Source organism: Xiphophorus maculatus, chromosome 3, assembly GCF_002775205.1.
Source record: "Xiphophorus maculatus strain JP 163 A chromosome 3, X_maculatus-5.0-male, whole genome shotgun sequence".
In the NCBI taxonomy this organism is placed as follows: Eukaryota; Metazoa; Chordata; class Actinopteri; order Cyprinodontiformes; family Poeciliidae; genus Xiphophorus; species Xiphophorus maculatus.
In genome coordinates this window covers 7,295,771-7,309,804 of record NC_036445.1, presented here as the reverse complement: position 1 = coordinate 7,309,804, position 14,034 = coordinate 7,295,771, and the positions used below count along the sequence as shown (strand labels likewise).

The 14,034-nt window shown below is 41.4% G+C and overlaps 1 protein-coding gene across 7 annotated transcripts in view; it reads left to right on the top strand.

The window, feature by feature from the left end:
• The window catches only part of LOC102218176 (DNA-binding protein SATB1), an 83,261-nt gene that overhangs the window by 55,911 nt on the left and 13,316 nt on the right, over nucleotides 1-14,034 (top strand). The gene's annotated exons all lie outside the window — the stretch shown is intronic.

The following is a 14,034-nucleotide window of genomic DNA, read 5'->3' as shown; positions in this document are numbered from 1 at the left end:
ATCATCATCATCATCATGTCTTCTTTATTGTGGGTTTGGAGTTCAGCGGTTGACGTTGTTTCAACACCAAACAAACCTGTTTATATTAGCTCGGCGCAGTAAGATGATGATGAGGGGCCCCTGTCAGCTTCTCACAAAGCTCGAACAATACGAGCCTGTGTGTGCTGGAAACAGAGAAACAGGCGAGGAGAAAACACACCAGCAGTTTAACTCTTTATTAAAAGCAATTAAAGCTGCGGCACCCAGGACTTAGCGGTAATGTGTGTGTCGCAGGCAGAGCTGGAGAGATTTCCACAATTGTGCCTGATGAGGAGGACGGGTGGGGAAATAGATCACCAAGGGCGGAATAATCTCGGAATATCTGCAAAGGCTTTATGTTTTTTTTCTTGCTGATTAGGATGATTATAGCCCCAGATAGCTTTGTTTTACCAAATTGCAGTTTGATGCACAAACCACTGTTTTTGTTAAAGAGTTCAAAGACTCCTTGGAAGGATGGAGAAAGAGAAAAGGCAGTCGCAGTATTAACTCGCTCCTGTCTCCTTCTCCCCAAATTGACGGCTTGTCTGGGAACCGATTTCCACCGTGCCCTCCCCGCCTCCCCTCCCGTCTCTCCGTCTTGCCCCTCTGCCTCCACCGTTCCCTCCGATTTCTGCCTCTTTTTCACGTTCCATTCATGGCAGGCGGGTGTGAATGTGAATTGAGCTGCAGATAAGAAGTGTGCTAATTATGCCTCTGAAAAGGGGCCTGTGAGAGCACTTATCTCTGGCTCCATCTCGTAATGGGCGCTTCCCGGGCAGCTGGTCTCCCCCCTTACCTCAGCAGCCGCCACAGCTCCCAGCAACCTTCAGACCAGTCGCTGCTCCAACCACAAACCTGCTCCCAAAGCTTACGCAGAGCTTCCAGTGCAAATTCCTAATAGATCCCACATTTTCTAGTCATTTTAATCCACTTCATAGATGGGTTCAAGTCATGTCTTGTTATGTTGGAGATGCACTGATCAGGATTTTCCTTGTTGATCCAGATTTCCAAGTTTTTAAAGTCCTGACTTGTAGATTCAGATTTTAAATGTTAAATAAAACACTCAAGGAAAATATTTATGCTGGAAGTTTTATTTACGATTGGTTAATTTATTTCCATAAATTTTTATTTCGAATGTTGTTATTCTAATTTTCAACTCTTTTTTTCTCTCTTTTTTTAAACGTTTCCTGTCTGGCAGTGTGGCAGTGAGAATTGTTGTCTGAGTGTCAAAGTGAGGCCCAACAGATTTACTTTCACAAACAGAGGATTACTGCTTTCACCACAACGCTCCACTTCAGATGTATTTAAAACTTTATTAGGACTTTCTTTGGATTTATTTAAAATATAATGGACACAGAGATGGAAAAAAAGGTGAAAAGTGAGTTGGGAAAAGGTTGGGAAAACATTTTAAAGGAAATGAGATGGGATTAGAGGAAAGAAAGAATCAGAGAGAGAACACAAGTCTGCCTCTAAACCTGTAGAAAGAGAAAAAGCAAAACTTAGAAACAACAACAACACATAAAATATACATATATAATAATAATAATGGTCTTAACACCATTAGGACGTACGTATCAAGCTTTTCCTGGCCAATTCAGATTTTCAATTTGTTTTTTAAGAGTCTGACTTGTCTATTCTGGTTTTTAATGTTTAAGCACTTACAAAAAATGTTTATGCTAGAGGTTTTTTGAAATTTTCAGTTCTTGGTGAAATTATTATTATAACATTTAACTAAGGATTTTTTATCAAATTTTTTAGTAACAATCTCTTACCAACTTGAAATAAGATGAAACTTACAAGTAAAATTTCTGTAAGATAAAGGAGCTTGTTTCAAGTAAATAATTACTACATATTGATTTAAAAATTTTATTATTTCACTTATAGGTAAAATGGCTTGTTGTAAGTGAAATCATTTTCATTCCTTTAAAAGAATTATTGGCTTAAAATAAGCTCTTACACTGTTCTGAAAAGTTACCTGTAAGTTAGTTTTGTCTTATTTCAAGTCTACTAAGATAACTCCACTAGAAACTAGATCTAAAAATGCTTGCTTGGGTTTTACACTGTGCTGCAGAGTTAATGGTGTCTGAAATAAAAATATTTCCTTATACAAAAGCGGTAGAACAGACTCCACCTTCCATTCATGCACAAAAAACATGATTTTCTCAAGAACTCATATCAGGGAAGGCAAAACAAGTAAGTAATTAGCACCGACTCTGTGTCTGTTTAACCCTGCTACACACTGCTGCCAACTCATCTCTCCTTGCTCACTTGAAAAGAGGTGTTAGTGGTGAAATCATCGCTCCTTCTGATTGGAGGATTTTGTTTCTCTCCCCCCCATTATGTGCGATATCAACGACGCCATCTTTATTGCCTTTTTTTGGTTCGTATGAAGCAAGTTGTCTTCATTCACATTTAGCTGAAGAGGTCAAGAGATGTTTGCAGGGAAAATATAACCCGAATGAAAGGCTCCTGCTAACAGCGAGCATCGGGGTTGGTGATGAAGATGGAGGATGGGCTCGACTGGCAGGGTGCCCATATGGGGTCCAGGGAAATAATCGTTGGGGGAGGGTGACGGAGAGGCCTCATCACCGAAGCTGGCACCGTCCTGTCAGTTCAGGCTCAGCTTTGGGAGGGTGGGGGTGTTTCAGAACAGAAAATCAGCTGACCAGCACGTCAGTCCCATGTGTGCTGGGTGGGCGTTTCCCAGCAGCGGTATGTTCAGAAGAAGCGCTTGGTTTATTCACAGACAAGTATTTGATAGAAACCAGAAGGAAACACGGTCTGTTTTTTCATCCTGTGGCTCTGAAGATGGAGGAGTAGTAAACATTTACCTGATTGGTGCACGCTCTGCTCCACTGAGTGTGTGTATAGATCTGCGTGCTTCTCCTGCATCAGATATAGGTTTCTGTGCAGGCAGATTGAATGTGTGTGTGTTGTATGAGTGTGTTTGGGAGGTATCTGGAACACAGCCATTCTGTTCTCTCTTAGGGCTCGTAACCACAGCAGGCCTCTGCCAGACCCTAACAGCCCCCTCCTCCTCCTCTCTCACGTATTCAGTGTTGCATTTCAATCACTCTTTTACTGCCACATATTCAGATGCAACTATAGAGCTGTGATTCTAACCTGAGCCGTGTTACTTTATCTGATTAAAGGTTGCGACTCGCACCCAGTCAATCTGGGAAAACGAGGAGAGACGTCTCGTTGATAGGAAATCAGAATCTGTATTAATCCATTTTCGTTGAGCTCTGTGAATCGTCTGAATCGGAGAAAATGATGGCACAGACAGAAATCCCACAACGGCACATTTCATTTAAAAAAGGACGTTGTTTTGCAAAATCCATGTATTTGTACTTCCATTTTGGTGTCTCCTGCTTTTAAAGACAACCCAAGCGCTTAAAAGAACACCCAGTTATTTTTTGGTAATAAACTAATGGTTTTAGGTGTCTGGAAAATGAGCCATTTCAAAAACCTTCGGAATGTAACATCGCCTAGAAATGCCGCGCCTGTTTCCTAGCAACCCCAGCGAAGCTCTGACCATTACCTAGCAACGCCAGCTAAGCTATAGCAAGTTTAGTCGTTGTTCAATGGCTGTTGGTAAAGACAAGTGTTTTATGGTCAACTTACTATCCAGAAACCATTTAAAGCATTCTTGTTGGTTGTGCAGGAGGCTCTACTTCTGCTTTTCAAAGATGTACAGTTGCATATTTGAGCATCTGTTTTCAGCCATTTTCACAGGCCATTGTAAACATTGAGTTGGGGGGCGTGGCCAGCAGCGACTTATTTGGATTTAAAGGATTTTAACCTGTTCAGGGAAGCATAGTAAGTCTGTAAGGATGGTAGCTATAATTTGATCTCTGAACTGTTTTTGTTTATTTTCTTGGTGAAATGTCTGAAATACATTCATCAATTCAAATTATTACCTGATGAAAGCTGAAAGAGTTTTTCAGTATGCTAACAGGGGACGGGTTAGCCTGGCAGCTAATGTTTAACTAAGCGATGGGAGGTTAGCTGCAGGTTGGTGTGGAGCGGATGGGGATGGGGAGTAGGAGAGGGGGTGGCATTCCTTTGACTTGACTTTTGTGTCAAAACATTCCCGACACTTCCTGAGAGGAATCATGCGGTGGGTGGAATCAGAGCCCCCGCTGTCGCGAAACAAGCACCCTGGGAGCCCGACGCACCGCGGGGCTCAAAGCCCTCCGACGACTCAATGGCCAGAAGAGCTCAGATCGTCGTCAACGCCACCAACGCCCTCCTTTTCCCATCATCATCATCCTCTCGCCGTCTCTCTCCCTCACTCACTCACTCTCCCCTGGAAGAGGCTACGCTAATTAGCCAGGCTCTAATGAGACAGAATGGCACTGATCTGGTCCGCCGCTGCGCCACCGGAGGAGGGAGGTAGGCCGAGCAGGGGGGCTGATGCAGTGGGGGGGCGCGGTGGTGGGAGAGAAAGAGAGAGAGAGAGAGAGAGAGAGAGAGAGAGAGAGAGAGAGAGAGAGAAGAGTGCGAGGAGGGGAGGGAGGTTGGTGTGTGCCATCTGTCACCCTGCACCCGCCTGGCACGGCGCTCCCTGGAGTCGTGGACGACGGAGGGGGGTTTGGGTGATGGCAGAGGGGGTGAGTGAGTGCCATGTTGGTCTTGAGATGCGGAGGTGGGTAGGTGGCGGGCGGTGAGGGGGGGCAGGTGGTGACACTGATAAGAGGAGGAAGGGAACTGGACGGAAAAACTGTGAAAGCTTGTCAGAAGTTACGGGAAGAGTCTGCGGCGTTGTCGTCGTTTTGGAATTTTTCCCTAAACGGTTTTCCTTATTTTAAATTTTTTTTTTACCAAAGCACAACCCATGCATGGACACACACATGCACACAGTGCATGCATCACTCCGCTGCATCTAGTGGCGGCTTAACAAGCGAGGCAGATGGCTGACCTTTCTCAGTGTCTGTTTCTAGACTGTGGCTGCTCAGATGTTAGTCTGTTACTGAGAAGCCACTTTAAATCACGACTGGAGCTGGAAAAATGCACTGAAATGCAATCATCAATCCAAAATCAAAATATACGGGGAAGTAGAAAGTCTGAATTTACATTTATTTCATTTAAAGAGGCAGCTGAAAACTTTATTGAAGATGAATGAGATTAAAACAATTCATCAGCCTTAACCCTAAACACTCACGGCATGTCACAGTGATTTACAGCTTAATATAGCAATTTATCCAAATATTAATGAAAAAGCAAATGATGGAGACAGTGAGCATGCTTTCAAGATGCAGAGCTGGGGTTTGAGAAGGGCTTGTCAGTTTTTCTTGAAGGTGAAGCCACTTTCTTGATGACTTAAGGGAAGACTTCATGAGGTGCTCTACATTCAAGGGCATTTTGTTGCACAACAAAAATTTTAGCGCCGCTGGCATCCCGTACGATCAGTGGTCTAGGAAATCTGCCATAATGTTTCAATCGTGCAGAAGTTGTGTGCGTGAAGCAGGTTTGTCTGGTTTTTCTTGCTACCACCATCGGCTTTAGAGCTGCACAAAATCCGAAAAACATGCGCTATTGTTTGCGATGGTTCGCAATAAATAAAGAAATGCTTAAGTCTGCAGTTAATGTCTGTTTGTGTTTGTTTTTTTCACGATTACAGACCCCGGTTAGTGAGTAGCATGGTGTTTATATAATTATCTAAGGCAACACAGGCAGTTCTTTAGAAAATAAATATTCTACACAAGGATGTTGCGAGGAAACGTTTGTGATTTACCTTGCAACCCAAGTCTTCTCTGATGTATGTGGAGTAGAGATTCACTGATATAAAATTTGGGTCAAAATCGAAATCCGATATTAATCTGATATCAAATATTGTCAATGTTGGATATCAGTGATATTATATATATTTCTTGTTTCAACAGTTTTGAATAACATTAAACATGTTCAGAAACAGACAACAAGATGAAAACAAATATTGGTTCTTCATAGCAGTCTTGTTTTATTTACCAGACCAATACCGATATGTTAAAAAATGTCTGATTCCGATGTTAGTGCCGATATATTGTGCGTCTGTCGGCCATCTTTTACATTCGTTTTTGGAGAAAAATCTTAATTTTTCATGAGTTCTTATCCGGAACATCTTAAGAAGATGTGTTTGGACTTATAGTTTTCATTTTATCACATCTCTAAATGTTAGTATAGTATATTTGTCCAGTTGCAAGGATTTTCCCTGCCAATCTAGTGACCAGAATGCAAACTTTTAGGGAGAAATGGAAAAGAAAAACTGCTGGGGAAATGTGGGTCGATTACAATAAATATCTTCATTGCCATATTGAACAATAATATCTCAGATGCATTTTGATCAAATTTTGTGCAGCCCTAATATAAATTTTAGCCTTGTTTTAAGCTTTCTGTGTAAAACGACACCAAACAAACTTTAAAGTTGTCTGTAAAGATGCGCTTAGCTTCCCCGCCTGTGTGGCTCCTCCGCACATCGCACGTCTCTCAAATTAGGCAGATCAGAGCCGGCGCTCCGGAGCCCCGGGGGTCGAAAAGGCCCGTGACTGTTTATTAATTGATTTATTTATTTATCTCCCGTGCCTGCTTGGTTATTAGGTTGCCATGGGAAACAGGCAGGGCTAGATCGCCTCTATTATTAAGGACACAAATTTCTTGATCTGGAGACCCAGCTGTCTGAATAATTAATTTAGCTCATGAGTTATCTCACAAACGGTGAGTCGCCCCCCTGAAATGAGTCTTTCTCTTATTGTTTAATGGACAGAGGAATTCCCAGCAGCCTTTATCCGACTGTTTAGCACTGGGCCGCACTGAGCATGCTCAGAGCACTTTGCATCTCTCTTTCCATCTCTCTCACTTACGCCTTACATGCCACCTCTCACCCCATCTGTCTCCCAACCGCTACAGCTCCCTCGCGGTTCCTCGCTTACCTCCTACCCTCCAGTCTAAGCAGGGAATCTGTCGGGACGCTTCGTCATCACCTTTTATGTCTTTAATGAACGTTCTCCAGCTTTTAGCCGCTTTAGTTCAGGACGAATTCCTTGAGCCGTCTCTGGCTCTGACCGAATCTGCTCCCGCTCCTGTGCCAGGTGTGGCGTTTTCCTCGTTTCGTCTTCCCTGCAAATGCGAGCTATCTAACCCACTCCCACTGTCTCCACTTCTTTCTCCTGACAGACCACACAGGGCTTGTTCTGAGGCCCATTCTCACTAATCTGATCAGGCAGGCAAATACGCCGGGAAAAGCGCTTTAATGATCCCCCTAATTACCTCAAGTCAATACCAACTGTATTATTAGACTCGGGGAAAATATTCCATTAGGGTGCCCCCCGTGGGAGTCCCCCCTGTGCGCGCCGATGTCACGCGCCGCGCGCCCCCTACGCTTGTAATTAATTTTATTTACACACGCAGGAATGCACAAGGTCGCACCTGCAGCCCGGAGCCGCCCGACTCGGCCCGCCTAATCAGATCTGTCATAATTACCATTCTGCATGCTTCTGACACACGCCGGGAAATATTTCAATTTAACTACAGCCACCAGCTCCGGCAGATGCAGTCTGAGACAGAGAGAGAGAGAGAGAGAGTGTGTGTCGGGGTGGGGTGTGTGTGCGTGTGTAGGGGTGTGTGTGATAGAGTGCAGTGAAATCGCATGGGGAGATATTAGGATCTATCCAAGTCCTCATCCTGCTTATGTGCACTTGGTTTCACTCACATTATTTTTCCTCCTGATGTATTTCATGATCTCCACATCACTATTTCTGCCTTGCACTCATCTCTACTTTACCTGTATTGTGTCGGGATTTTACATCATAATCCAACACTCACTAGGATTCTCTCTACACTACAAAAACACAAAGCCTTACTAATCTAGTTTCCAGTTCAAATATCTTAGTTCACTTGAAATAAGGCAAAACTAACTTATGAGTAACTTTCCATCAAGAAATTATAACAATATTGTTATAAGTGAAATTATTTGCCAGTATAAGAAGTTCTTTTTTTATCAATATAAAGGAATTATTGAGTTAAAACAATCTCCTATATCTTGCTGAAAAGTTACTTAAGTTAGTTTTGTTTGATTACAAATGTACTAAGATATCTGCACTGGAAACTGGTCAAAAAATAATTCTTATTATTTTGTGTTTTTTGCAGTGTAAAACATTTGCAGCCTCCAACAGTTTTGTGTTTTTTCAGTATTTTTTTCACAATCTTTCCCCTGTTTCTGCTGAGCCGCAGCATGATGCTTCCACCACCATGTTATACCATGGAGATGTTATTACCAGGGTTCATTTTCTGCCACTCATTGTATCTTGCATTCATTTCTTTCAACATTATATTTCTTGTCTCTCCATAAAAGCCTGATTTGTGGAGTGAACAGATTCTCCCTCCTGAGCTGTTGATCTCTGCAGCTCCTCCAGAGTTACTTTGAGCGTTTGTGTCTTTGTATTTTATGTTTATGGATGAATCAGATTTCTGTGAGACGTCCAAAGCTTAGCATGTTGTTTTAGAAACTAATCCTGCTTTAAACTTCTCCACATCTTTATCTCAGACATTTCTGCTCTGTTCCTTGGTTTTCATTCACAGAACTGAGATTAAAATACACACCGGTGGACTCCATTTACTAATATGTTTTTCTTTCCTACTTACAATTTTGTAGCAAAAGACTCCTAATAAACACATTGATGTTTGTAGTTTGTAAAATGAAAACAGGTTTATGGAGTGTGAAATATTCCGCAAAATCTGAATATTATTGAAGCAGAGTGAAAAAAACAAATCCTAAACTCAAGGTAAATTACTTTAATGATGGTTAGTAATTGTATCGAACTGACAAACTTATTTTAATTCTTTATTTTTTAGGGTGAATATTTAGTTCGATTAGTATCAGAGGCAAACTTGTAGACCAATTAAATGACTTATTCAACTGACAGAGACAATTTGCAAGTTCTCTGCTATTTCAATCTCTAATTCAATAAGATCAGTCATGATTTATCAGCTTAATTATCCTTTGATATTAGCAATTAAACCCCAGCTTTGAATTAAATCTCAATCAAGCTCTTATAATTGATGGAATCAGACTCTACGTAGGTGCTCTACGTGACGGCGCGCGCGTGTGTGTGCGTGTTTGGGATGGGAGCTGTGGTTTCTGTTTGTCTGCTGTTCATCCTCGTCTTGTTTGTTATCTGGTGCGTGCGCGTTCAGCCTCCATCTGCCTCATCAGTATTGAATAGAAGAGATGATAAACAAGAGGTAAATTTGCGGTGGGAGAGCCGTGTTTGAACACTCAAACACTGGCTGCGCAGGCAGTGCTCGTACCCAAATATCAGCCCACCACCAGGCTAAACTGGATTATGGTGCAATTTCAACAATATTAGTATCTGAAACAAAGAGGCACGTGTGCTGAAGCTCCATTGGTGACTCATTTTTCAGCCATTTTGTGTACATGAACCATCTGGAGTGCTGCGTTGGGACAGAAAAACCTTCACGGATTTTATACTGACTGATATTAAAGGTGCAACTTACTAAAAATGTTCCTTCCCATATCTGAACTTTGGAAAAAAATCCTCCAGTGGATGTATTTTTTCTGCTAACCACTAGTGTTTAGTTTCATATTAGTCCTGTAACACAAATACACTCTGGGGAACTCCCACATTTTGGTTGTTACAGCATGATGTGCAGCTGTGGAGGAAGAAATAAATAAATAAATCTGTTAGCAAACCACACAGATGTTTAATACGCTCCGTTTTAGATGGAATGGTCATTTGCCTTTGGTTATTCTTTCTTTGCTCCATCTGCCTCTATTTGCCTGCTCGAAAATTCCCCAAACGCCAAACTGAGTCGGCAGCCATGACGTAAACGGCCACACAGAGCCGGTCTACATTGTTTCTGGTGCTAGCTCTGACACAGAGGGGGCCCGGTTTCCTGCGCGGTCACGTCTCGCTCCCCTCCGCACAATGCGCGTCGCGTTAGCCGTCAATCTGTTAACGCTGACAAGTCGCCTTATTGTATGCTCAGAGGTTGCGACCTCTTTCAGAAAACGCTCACTGTCTGGCTAAGACCTCTCCGTGTCGCAGCTCCAACAGAGATTTAGTGTTTGGCATGAAGAATTCAGACCGACGCTCACAGAAAGAACAGAAAAGGATGGTGGCACAATCTGGAACGCCGGCACTGAAAACAGACATCAGAGTTATGTTTAGGTCATTTTATGATGGGAAATATTTTTAAAGGGGAAAATCTGAAATGAGTCGGATGGCTGTAAATATATCCCTCCTGAAGGCCTAGCCATCATTTAACAAGATTACCATTTGTCAGCTTTATTAGTTTGTTTTCAAGTTTGCTGAACAGAACTGTAATCAGATGGTGGTTATGAGAAATTATGCAGAGAATAATAAAACTCTTTGATCACTCAGTCTGCTTTAGAAAATGGCATATTTTTTCCAAGTACCTCCATTTCGACTTTTTTTTCTTTGCCTCCATGACAACAAAACATATTCAGTATCTCTTCCTCTGAGCAAAAGTTGCAGCTCCTGCGGTGACCTTTAGCTAAGACTTCCTCGCAGTCACAAAAGCCTCTTCAAAAAATAAAAAAGCTAAACTAGTGGCATCTGTTGAAGCTTAAGTAGCAGGTTAAAAGAGGGGCCAGTATTGTTAACAGGTTTGTCACTTTAGCAAAAACAATGTTTGTTTAAATGAGTTGCAGCTTTTAAAAAACCACTAAAAACTAAAGTTTGCATTCTCTAAAATTCGTAAATGCTGCAAGCATTATTATCTTTATTATTTGAGTATTTTATGCAATCAATTATAGGTATTAATAATTCTAATTATTATTATATAATTTTTCAATCCTATTTTTGTCTTTTACTGACTATCTTGTAGTAATAAAGCAAAACCAGACAGCCAAGCACACAGATTAAAATCTCCCATTGTTCTCGCATTCATGCTGTTAGATTAAGGGAGAAAACCAGAGTACCTAGAAGAAAAAAAACATTTCCACAAGGAAAATATTCAAATCCACAGAAAAAGAACAAAACTGAGCATTGAACCCCAAATATTGTTTGGGGTTCAAACAGTAAATCAATTCAGACCTGAATATAACCAAACCAGAAACTAATCAGGACTTCATTTGTTATCCATATTTGACATACATCTTCGTTTCCATGTTTGGGCAACAAACCCATTGCAATTGTCACTCTAAACTAGTTAAAAATATGTTGTCAGGTGTAAATCTGCTTAATGTGAATGAACCACTAGAAATGATGCAACAATTTGTCGTTGCACATTAGAAGTGCCACTTTTAAAACGTCCTAAAGCCCATTTTTATTTTTAACACTTTGAGACTTCTTTTGCTCTTTCCATATGTTGAATATTCATTGATTATTCACCTATACTTTAAGTGACTTTCCTTTTTCTTCCACAGCACAGTAAAAACACTAGTTCTCCTGTTTTTCTTTCCCTTCCTGCCCTACAGTAAACTGAACACGTTTCAAACCATCGCTTTCTGTTTGCACAGAAAGCCTTGCTCTGGTCTTGAGACGAGCTCCCGGTTACTGCTTATTGTTGCGTTAGATTCACATATGCCTGAGCATCAGGAATATCTCAGTAGTCTGCTGTCGTCAGCAGATGGGCGTGCACCGTGGCGTAATGCATTTACAGCACAGCACACCCCAGCTTTGTAGGTCGAATGTGCATGTGCAGTTACTGGTTTGGCACGCTCAGAGAGGACAAACAGGTTTGAACACACCGTGTTATCGACTGCATTTATCTGCACTGTGTTGTCTGCCAGCGCTGGACTTTTGCCAAGTTCAAGGAGGAGGAATAAAGACAGTAATGCATTGTCTTCCCCCCCTACTTTAACTCACCCCCAGCTTGAGACACAGGAGAGATTTGTCTGGCTGCCCCGGTAACCATCCTCTCCTCCAACCAGCCAGTGACAACAATGGCCACAATCATTACTTCTCTTCTTTTTTGCCTCTGTTTTAATTTCTGATGCATCATCTTGGCCTTTTTTGCTTCCAAATTCAGCCCTTACTGCCCTTACCGAGGCTAAAAATGAGGCCTCAGTTGTTGTCGCGCAGCAATACGACGACGGGGAGGGGGATAAGCCTCCAATGGCAAATTGATGGACATCTGTTGGCTTATTTTATTTATTTTCACGGTGGCCGAGGTCAGCTTGATGGGGCTGATAAGGAGCAAATGAGATTAAGGGGAAGGTGTTGGTGCAGGCAGTGTGACAGACCACTCTGTCTGTCCTTCTCTGTAGCGTCCCTGTTTTTTGACAGCAAAGCCTGCTTTTTTTAGAGGGTTTTTTTTATGTTGGGGATTTTTGCAGCAGAGGTTTTGTGGTGAATGGCTCAGTGGGTGGGTTTTTCTGACAGAGCTCTCATTGGCAGCTTGTGACTCCTGCACTCACTTACACGATGCACTTCATTGCATCGTTGGGGGAAATCTTGCGGATGAATTCAGCTATTGTGTACCTAGGAAAATGTTTTCACCCGAACACGACGGTTGCTATCTCTACTTGGACTAAAAGATTTTCTTCTCTAGTTCATTGGATCTTCAAATCTTGCAGCTTCTAAGTTTACATCACACTGCTTGGTTAGTAGCATTTGAATAATTTAAAATCAGTAAGTTTTTCAAAAAGTAAAGAGATTTTCCCTTTATCTAATCGAATCTGTGAGGTAAGTCAAGTACTAAAAATGTGGGGTATTTTTCACTACTCATTAAAATCATCAAAACTATTAAATCCCTTAATTCATGGTCTATAAAAGCATGTACCTTGTTTAGAGACATGTACTTTTGTACAAATAGCTGTACAGTTTTCTAATGCTTTAGTTTTCTATTGAATTAAAATCTTCTATTAGCTAATAATATTCTGAACTTTCCTCTCTGTGTATGTAAGAGTGCTTAAAAAAACAAAACAGAAGCAGAATTATTCAAAACAGAATCAATAAGTAAGACATCCAAGGAAACCTATACCTGGGATTGGTCAGGAAAACCCAATTGGTGTTTTTTAAATAAGAAAACTGTCTTGGAGAATGTTGGTTACCGGCTTATCCATCTGGTATGGGAGAAAAAGGAAGAGTACTGGATCATGATAGTGCATTGTCATGGTTCAGAGTATCACATTTTCTCAAGAGGTCTTAAAAGTAATTAATGATTGAATTGCAATAGACTGCAAAGGTCACAAGGTAAACTATGACAAAAGGAAGCAAAACTTTGACAGAAAATGTAGCTCTTGTTGTCCACAAATGGATAATCAATGATTTGGACACAAAACTGGCACAAATACTGTCTGAAAGGCCTCATAAAACAATAACACCAATTTTTTCTTTGTCTTCAACGTCACCACCACCTGTAAGACTAAGACCTAAACAAACCTATCAATACCACACGCCTACTTTTTGAAACTTGAGGAATTGGAGCATGACATTGGTTTAAATATTGTTTCTTTATCTTTGAAGTAAGATCTCAAATTTTCCTAGAAGAAGCTTTAGACTGGACTTAAGTGCTATTGATATTTTTAATTACCCTTTGAAAGTGTTGAGCAGTAAGAAGTCCGACATGACCAACATAATTTGGTCTAAGTATAGATCAGTGATGAGTATAAATAAGTAAATAACTAAGGAGCTGACACACCTACAACAGGCACCGCAAGGCAGTATTGGGGCAATCGTGACGGTCTCAATGGTGTTTACGTGTCGTTACCATAGCAACCAACAGTCTAAACGATAATTGAAGATCTGGATACTCAAAGGATGTTTAACTGATGCTTTGGATGGTGTTGGCATTGCTTAGCAGAGTTTGGTAGGAGTTGTATTGTGGGTTTGCATATTTCATTTCTCTGGCATGGGCAAGGCCAAGAGGACGAGGCGTAGTTTTAAGGTACCATGTACTCAATGGCTCCAATGTCTGGTCATGTTGTGACAAGGTGATTTCTTGAGTCACCTCTCAACCTTATCCAGACCTAAAATACAGCCCCCATTAAATCCGATGCATTGCTCTTTACGTAACACGCCAACTTCTCGTCAATCAAATCATTGCCGT